The sequence below is a fragment of the Cimex lectularius genome, unplaced genomic scaffold (assembly GCF_000648675.2).
Source record: "Cimex lectularius strain Harlan isolate CLEC.00 unplaced genomic scaffold, Clec_2.1 scaffold68, whole genome shotgun sequence".
In the NCBI taxonomy this organism is placed as follows: domain Eukaryota; kingdom Metazoa; phylum Arthropoda; class Insecta; order Hemiptera; family Cimicidae; genus Cimex; species Cimex lectularius.
The window spans coordinates 1,917,574-1,927,521 of NW_019392732.1; positions in this window are offsets into that span (position 1 = coordinate 1,917,574).

Below are 9,948 nucleotides of genomic sequence, written 5' to 3' on the forward strand. Positions count from 1 at the left end.
ATTGACCAAATTAATAAATAATAAAAGCAATTAATCTTTTAAGCAATTATTTGTGATGTAAACATAAAGCGGGGGGCAGGAGTGTTCGGACCCGGAACCAAATACTCAGAACCCAAGGGAAAGCACACCAGTATCTTCCAAGCTGAAATTCATGCAATTGAAAGATGTATCCAATTCAATCTAAATAAAGGATACAAAAACAAGAATATAGCTATCATGTCAGATAGCCAAGCAGCCCTCAAAGCACTAAGCTCAAATACCATTAGTTCAAGGATCGTGCTGAACTGCAAAACCAAATTAAATATATTAGGCTCGCAGAATAAAGTCAGCCTCTGCTGGGTCCCAGGACACATGGGAGTAGAAGGCAACGAGAAAGCGGACACCCTTGCAAGAAAAGGGGCTGCCACACCGCTAATAGGACCTGAACCCTTCTGTGGAATAGGAATACACACACTATTAACGAATACCTCAGACAGAAGGACAAAAAGAAAATGAGCGAACTTTGGAATTCACTTATTGGACATAGACAATCCAAGAATCTTCTAACCAACTTTGGCAAGAAAGAAATCACAGAATGTGTCAAAGGAAGCAGGAACAGACTGCGAATCCTAACAGGATTCCTGACAGGACACCGTAGATTAAATGGACATATAAAGAAAATTGGAATAATCCAAGATGGCACATGCAGATTCTGCAAAGAAGCAGAAGAGACACCAACACACTTACTAACAAACTGCGGAGCTACACTAGCCCGCAGGAGGAAGTGTTTTGGGATGTACAATGTGACCATAGAAGAACTACAACCACTGAAACCGGGCCTATTAATCAAGTTTCTTGATGAAATAGGACTCACCGATGTGCTTTAGGCAGAGCACAGGGGCTCTTAAAGGGCGCAGTATACCATACCCTGAATCATTATATCTATCTATCTATCTAAACACAAAGCGGATAAAGCTGATAATATTTGACGGAAGAAACATATCGTTTGTTATAAACATTTAGAACAATAAATTTTTCAAGTCCCTCCTCTAAATATAGTGCTTATTTTGTTTTTAAAGAACCTCGAGAAATACACAGCGAGTAAGCGAGTGACTTATTAAAAGCTGAAGAAAAATTAATAAAGTAACATCTTTTCAGTTCATCCTCCTTTCGTGATGTGAAAAATAAGCTCTTTAAACTTTAATTCTCAAATCAAAGGAAATAACTATAAAAATCTCAATAAGCAGCGACTTTTTCATCAACTTCAATATTAATTAAACTTTTAAAATAAATTATAATAAAAAGTATAAAGACATAGTTCTTTGCTTGCCATAAAATTTGTAGATTTCATGACGTTTTTAATTGAAATTTTACATATGTTCATCAATGTCTTATAATTTATAACCCTATATTATTCACATTAAACAATAGCCTGTTAACATTAATGGCTATGTGTTGTATTGCGGTAGGGGAATTGGTCATTGGTTCGAGAGCATCCAGTTGCGGTTCGTTCCATTTCGCTTTTGGTCGGACTGATTCTGTTCAACAAAAATGATATCTGCCACGTTTGTGTAGTTCGTTAAAAAAAATTCTTCCTTTTTATGTTAAATGCATTTTTGTTTTGCGTGGTTTTCATTGAGCAAAATTTCCTTGTGTGTTGTAGATCTTGTGTAGAAAGTGAGTTTCAGAACATGCATCTGTCCATGTTTCGAACGCGGTCCGCTTATTTTCGCTGTTTTTCTATCATATTCAGTTCGTCACATTCAATTGATATCCACTCAACTTTATAGTTCGTTGTTAGGTTTTATTAAGCTGGTGTTCATTTTGTAATTGTGTAATTTGTCTGATGTGCACGTTTGATCTTGGTCCACCCATTCTTGCTATTTTATCTAAGTAAAAGTGTTTGGAGTTTTTTTACGTATTTTGTCAGAACTGTTCTCTTATTTTCGCTGTTTGTTCGAATTTGTTCTATTAGGCTTTTCTTGTTTGTGGCCGACTAGCTCATTATCCACCATTTTCGCTGTTTTTTTGTCAGATTTGGATTAGGAAATTTACTCAAATCAACATTAGAAAATACTACTGATACTAGCCTATGTAATAAATGTAATGTCAGCCCATTCTCGCTGTTTGTTCAACAGATTTGGTTCAGCACGTTTAATGAAATTAACTGAGAAAATTTCGATTTAATATGTTCAATAATAATTGAGGCAATTAGTGTTTTATGTAAAAATAATAGATTTCCCACTTATTATATTCCTTCTTTTGTCAGTTTTTCTGGTTTCGTTCTGGTCCGCCCATTGTCGCTGTTTGTCCAGCACATTTGGTTCAGCATGTTTAATGAAATTAATTGAAAAAATTTGGATTTGATATGGCCAATAAACATTGAGACAATTAGTGTTTTATGTAAAAATAATAGATTTCACACTTATTATATTCCTTCTTTTGTCAGTTTTTCTGGTTTCGTTCTGGTCCGCCCATTGTCGCTGTTTGTCCAGCAGATTTGGTTCAGCATGTTTAATGAAATTAATTGAAAAAATTTGGATTTGATATGGCCAATAAACATTGAGACAATAGTGTTTTATGTAAAAATAATAGATTTCACACTTATTCTGTTCCTTCTTTTTTCAGTTTTTTCTGGTTTCATTCTGGTCTGCATATTGTCGCTGTTTGTCATCAGATTAGATTCAACATGTTTAATAGAATTAACTGAGAAAATTTGGATTTGATAGGACCAATAAACATTTACACAATTAGTGTTTTATGTAAACAGTAGATTTCATAGGTTCACCCGCTCTCGTTGTTTTTCCAACTTGGTTCACAAGTTAAATGAAATTAACTGAAAAAATTTGGATTTTATAGAATCAATAAATATTGAGACAATTAGTGTTTTATTGAACATAGTAAATATTCCACTTATTCTGACCCCTTTTTTTCCGGTTTGTTTCCAGTTTCATCTTAGCCCGCCCATTCTTGCTGTTTGCCCAGCAGATTTGGTTCAACATGATTAATGAAATTAACTGAGAAAATTTCGATTTAATATAGCCAATAAACATTGATAACATCAAGGCCACGGTGATGAAGCAGTCTTACTTTGACTTGCTCCCGTCCACTACAATTCAACGTTTCGCCGAGGCCTTCGAACTTCACGAATTTCAATCCTCAATACTTATAAAACTACGACGACATAGTTCTTAAACAACTGTAACCTTAGTTCAATACACTCATAATCATTGATAACATTAATGTGCTATACAAACCTAGATTTTACACTTGTTCTGTTCCTTTTTTCCGTTTGTGTCTAGGATCGGTTATTCCCGCGGTTTTTTTGACAGATTGGTTGATCATCTTTAAGGAATCAAGTACGGAAAATGAGTAAACGTGCCTGACCAATAAATATTGCGACAATAAACGGTTTACCTAATGTTAGAAATTCTATACTAACTTTTTTTACAGTTTGTGCCCAGTTTTATTGCGATCCGGTCATGCTTGCTTGACCGTCAGCTTTTGTTAGATATGTTTAATGAATCAACCACGGAATTTGCGGATTTGAGAGGTAGTGTCTTACCAATAAACATCGATGAAATTAGTGTTTTTTTACGTACGTAAATATAGGAAATGTTGTCTTTCTTCTATTCCTTTATTTTCGGTTTGGATGCCTAATAGTCCAACGGAAGGTGTAGGCACGAATAAATGTGTCTGAGTAATAAACATTGCAACAAATAGACAATATCGCAATGTTTGAAAGGTCTTAAGTTAAAATTATTAGTTATTCAGATATCGTGAGATGCGGTTGGGTGTGATGTAGGTTTCAGAAAAACATTTTCTTTATCGTGCCAACGTTTCGATCTTTTATTGAAATCATCTTCAGGGCCTGGGATTTACAAACAATGTTTACATGTTGTCCCCTTGATATCATTTAATGATTAATTATAGCTTAGAAGAGTTTAAGTTTTAATTTTCAATAAATCATACATAGATAATTTAACCTTGATTTAATATAAAAGAAAATTGTATATATTACATAAAATTTTATGTAAGGATAGAATAACGGTCGAGCACCTCTTCAAGTGCAGAAAGCTTGATGTCTATAGACAATATTTTGGCATATGGTGCGTAGTCTTGGGGCACGGCAGCGGGCACAGATCGCTGTTCCGGTACCTCAGGGCTATAGGGATTTTTAAATGTATATAGTTTTATGTGTTTGTGTTGTGTCTCTGTTTGACTTTATGTTAATTTATTGGAATGAATGTAATTTATTAGCATGAAAGGAAGGGGTGATTAAACCCCGCCCCGAGGAATATCGAGTACTCTGGGGTGAGTGTGTGACGTCTGGAGAGTAAAAGTAAGTTATTAGCGAGAGTGGAGAGGGTTCAACCCCGCCCCGAGGAATATCGAGTACTCTGGGGGAGTGAAAGTGACCAGACATTTATGTTTGTGGTGATGTATATATATGTATTGTATGTTTTGTTTTTATTCTGTATTTGACAACCTGAGGTACAAACGAGAGACTAGCATTCTAGAATATCAACGTAGTATATATCTGAAATCAGAGAGTCAGTAACCAGATCGAGATGCTCAAATGGCTGCAGTTTAAAACAAAATATGCGCGAAAGAAAAGAAAAAGATGGAAAACACGTAGAGGGCCGGCGATGACCTCAGCTGTTTGTTGGCCCATAAACTTCCCACTTATTATTATTTTACATAAAATTATTTTAAAGCTTCTCTTCGAAGTATTCTCTCTTGGCTAAGGCACCGTAAAAAATTAATGTGAAATTTTCTCCTCGTACTATCAGTTCATTAAAGGTATCAGACAAATTTAGCAACTCAATCTAAAGTTATGGGAGGGGCGAGTAAGCAAAAGTAGTCTGTTGACAAAGTAGATAAAATGAGGGTGAGAACGACAAGCAACTACACCTGTCCTCTCTCACGTCCAATTGCGCCCCTTTTTCCTTTCAAATTAACAAGCATCGTTTTTTTTTTTTTAAAGCGGCCACCCTTTCGTCGTGAGAAGTCTTATCGCAGGAAAATCCCGCCCTTTTGTGCGATTCCGTTGGAGGGTTTTTTGATATCTATGCTTTGGCGCATTTGGATCGCGAGTTGGGGAGATATACATGGATGTTGTATAACTATTAAGAAATTGAAATTACAAGATATGCGTATTTTTTAGTATTTGTTATATAATTTAAAAAACAATATCAGACCTCCTGACAATTTTTTGGAATTTTGTGATCACGAATAAAACGTTACAATTTTAAGTGCAAATCCCTTGTAGAAAATTTCTATTCAAGGTTAAGGTGGCTTTCAAAAAGAGCCTGCGAACATGTGATAATTTATTTTAAGGGAAACTACATTTATGATATCCTTTAAATTACTAAATTTTTCTCTCTGCCGATAGGTAGTTTGGGAGCCGCTGAAATTATATGTCCAATATTTTTCTATCTTGTATCACCAAAAATGTTTAAGTTAAATCGGTGTTATAACGTCCTTTGCATCCCCTACTTATTAAAAAAACATTGTATTCAATTACATAGAAATTACATAGAAAATTACAAATTATCCTAATAGAAAAATGAGAAAGGTGTTAAATTTGACATTAATAATTAAATTTAAAAAAATTATCTGCAACTTTGTTCTGCTATTTGCATTTGCATAAAACATCAAAATTATACATTTTTTAAATAATTATCGATTAACGGTCACTAATCACCACACATTTTTTAATAATGCTCTTTACAAACAATAAATGCATAAGTATTGTGTGGCAAATATTATCTTAATTGAAAGGGAATTTTCTCAAATATTTACCCTATTGTTTGAATTTGAATGTTGAAATAAAACATCGATTAAAGTCACGGGGGCTGACATTTAAAATTTTTAAGTTCTGCACCTGAACCCAATTCTTCTGAACTTTGTCGCAAAGTAACATTGTTGCCTTTTTTAATTTCGGTTCCTTAGTTAAATACAGTATTAAATATACATTGAACCCGGAGAAAATGGAACTTTGTAAATGTTATCTTCATGAAAAGTCGTGGTGAGGTGGTTAAATCAGATTTAATTACCTCAGCCTCTTATTGACCTAATCAACCCAACATTGCTGCCTTTCTGATTCATCTATTCAAGTTGATCTCCTTATCCAATTTATATTAAATAAAGGAAAGACATTTTGTGATTTTATGAGGAAAATATTTGACGAAAACCATTACTCTTTTAGCTTCTTAAAACTCGTCAGGTGATAGTAAATAGATTTGGAAAAGACGTACAAATCTTTTCATCTTATTTTGTTTAACTTTATGTTATTTATTGGTGCATAATCAAAAAATGATTTGTGTGAATCACCCAGCACATTTTATTTGAAGAAGAAAATAAGTTTCTACTTTTTATTTAATTCTCACTTATTTTACAACTTTTTATACAAAACGACTGAAAATAAACAAAACAAGCGGGGAATCAAAATAATGTAAACGATGATTTTAAGACAATTTATTGCGTTCAGTGAGGGTTTTCTGCAACTTTACTATTTTCAATATCCGGTTGGCTGGCTCTATCTGTTAGAAGTTCTTCAGCAACTCGCAACATTGTACTGTTGTTTCGTCTACTGTGTCTTTTTACATGCTTGTAGTATGAGGTACTAAACTGGCTAAAATTATTAGAACAATTGTCGTTGGTTTCTTGAAGAAGAATTACCCATTAATTACTTCTGTTCTTGTTATATGTTAGTGCTGCTGAAGATGGGCCAGAAACGACAAAAAATAAATAAGCACATCACCACGGTTTTCTTCGTTTTTATTCAAATCCACTTATTCTATATTGCGGACCGTGGATAGCACAACAAAATGATTATTTCGTTGAGTGCTGAGTTGGTGATCCTGTGGCTCGAACTTCTGTGTTCATCATGATTTAATTATTCTCGCTGGTTTTCTATGTCACTCGTTCTTCAGTAACTCGCAATATTCGGTGTTTTGTCTGCTGTGTCCTTTTACAAGCTCGAAGTATGCCAGACTAGATAGGTCGCTTACTAGAAAAGGTCGAAAAATGCAACAGAATAACAACTAACTTCTACATTGGCCAAGGAAAGCCCAATGAGGACACTTATTGGCCCTGAACCCTTTTATGACTTACCAAATTGCCAAAAACGCCGATCCATTAGAAAATGGATTAATCCTCCCCTCAATAGGAATGTAGCCCAGGACATAGGCATGCGAAAAAATTTATAAATTTATAAATCGCAAAAACTAACAGCTGAACTACTAAATCTAGGACGTGCTAGGACTACAAAAATAGTTGGACTGCTATCTCCGGGGATGTGTGTAAGAAGAAACAAGTCTGCCCAGATCCAAGTCCAAGAAGAAGAAGAAACAGCAAACTTGTCCTATGTTGGTGCGAAGGACGATGTAGGCTGAGATTCCTAATCCTGGAGGAAGAAAAGCCAGGGCCTGAAGGTTACACATGGGAGCCCTGGAAAAAACTTTGGGGTCTGTTAAAAAGTCTCAAGCTCAAGCTCAGCTCTAGATAAAAAAAATGAGTTGCACAATAGACCAATACTGGTCGCGGTGCACAGGCCGTAAAGAGGCCGTCTCCTATATAGTCTAATCTAATCTAATTCTAAATTATTCTTAGCAATCAACCAAATTGCAAAGAGCAAGAGGATTATAAAATATTTGCACTGAAACCCACTGTCTGAAACATGCCTTCACTTAATAAAAATTATTGAAAAAAAGTCGTTGGTTTTGTGTGGTATTTAGCAGGATTTTGCCCATTTGGTACTTATTTCTGATCTGTTAATAGCCCAAAATGTATAAAAAATAAAAATACCCAGGTTTTCTTGGTTCCTTCATCTATGTTGTGAAAAGAAGATAACATAACAAAATGAATTATGAATGATGAGCTTGATGGTCATTGTGATTTATTTAGTCTCATTAGTTTTGCCTGTCAGACATCCTTCAACATCTTGCAATATTCTGTGCTTGGTTTGTGTTTTTGTTTGTTGTGTGTTTTTATAAATATGTGCATTGACTGACCAAACTTACGGCTCATCACAGACGATGGAGTAATGCAGCAGAATAACATCCACCTTCTTCAGTTTTATTAGTGATGAGTAAAGAAGTAAAGAAAGTGATTATTGTAAAATATCTTGTTGATGTCTGATAGGTGACATTGTAGCTTAAGATGTAGATTAACGTGCTTTGTATTGTCCCTGGTTTTGCCTGACAGACCAAAAAATGTAAGTAGAGCAAGAAGAAAATGATCGGAAACCACCTAATTATTTAGTTACATGATACAACTTTTTAGACATTACCATCCCATCATTTTTCTTTCGTCTTTTTGGTCAATTACTAATCGAATAACACCTTTTGTCGTACTTTATTTTACAAAAGCAGGTTAGCATTAAACTATCACATGTCTAAGTATGTAATGCGTTTTAATGGGGTCGGATGTTAGTCGGCTCGTTGCTTTTCGCAATCATGCAAATACCACCGCCGAAGTGTATCCGAGTTTAAGTAACAGAGGGAGAAGTGGAGACGTGCCTTATCTGACTGATCTACTGCCGCATTAGCCACTCGTCTTCGTCGTCGAATGGCTCGAATCTTCAGAGTTAACGACATTGAAAACATTTCTCCCGTGAGACCCGAGCCCTACCCACGGAGTGGCTTATGCATATCATTTCTATTTAGGGTAAACTTCCTGGGAAACCGCTAATGGCCCATGCCAAGAACTGAAGTGGTGCCAAGTCGTCTTTAACCCCCTTATAACTGGGGTGAAGATTAGGTTTCAGAATGGCGAACTCCCTATTTTGTTTATTTGTGTTGCTTGGAAAATTTAACATTTTAAAAAATACATATTTTGGAGTGGAGGAGTTTGATTTGTTGGGCATATTGTTTATCGCGTTTGTTTACTGGTTTATTATTTTGTTTGCTATTGGAAATACTGTCTGTTAAGGATAGGTTTGAAAGAGTTACCAAATATGCCAAAAGCGAAAGAAAAGAATAAGAAGAACTGAATTTTGCATTTGTTAAGTACGTCATTAAGAGGTATGATAAACAAAGTATGACTAAAATCAAACATCGCAAAATTGTCCAAGAATACAAAAAGAAATATAAAAAGGGGTTCTTAAAGATCTTATAAAAAGCTCCTGGGCTTGATCTGACATAGTCAATTTATCTTAAGGAATCCAGGCTAGTCAAATAATTATTTAAAAAATTTTTAAATGCGGAAAGACTTCATGGTAAAAGCTGACGTAAAAAGTCATTCACGAATAAATCGTCATAGCCTTGTTCCTGCCAGAAATTACATATGCAAAACGATAAAGTTTTTGAGGAAAACGTATTCAATACAAAAGCAGGTTCAAAGTGAAAGGATCAGACGATAGACAATCTGGCCAAGGCGAAAAATTTAAGTGCTTCAGTTAGGTACGCTTGTGGGCTCATAATGGTTTGCTTTTCCCCGTTGTATGGGGAAATTGGTTCGGATCGTTGGCAATACTTGCGTGTAACTGTTGCAAAAATAAGAATCCATTTATTTTATAGCTACAAAAGGATCAACACACTACATAAGAGTGGCTAACATTAACGTTACTAGAGGCAATCTACCAAAGTCGCCGTACTTTATGGTACCACCTAGACCAAAAGTAAGAAATTATAAAATATTAGGTAGAGACCAAAAAGTAAGAAAACCTAAAATACGAGGTAGAGGCAAAAAATTAAGGAAACATATAATACTAATGAGAGACCAAAATGCAAAAAAACAAAAAAAACAAATGCTAGAAAGAACCAAAAGCAAGGAAACATAAAAGGGAGGGATGTAGGTGTAGATGTAAGGTTCGGATTAATCTGGTATAATGCGCCCTTTGAGAGCTGTTGTATCAGTTCTGTACATACAGTAGACAATCGCAAAATTGTGCAAGAATACAAAAAGAAATATAAAAAGGGGTTCTTAATGATCTTATAGAAAGCTCCTGGGCTTGATCTGATA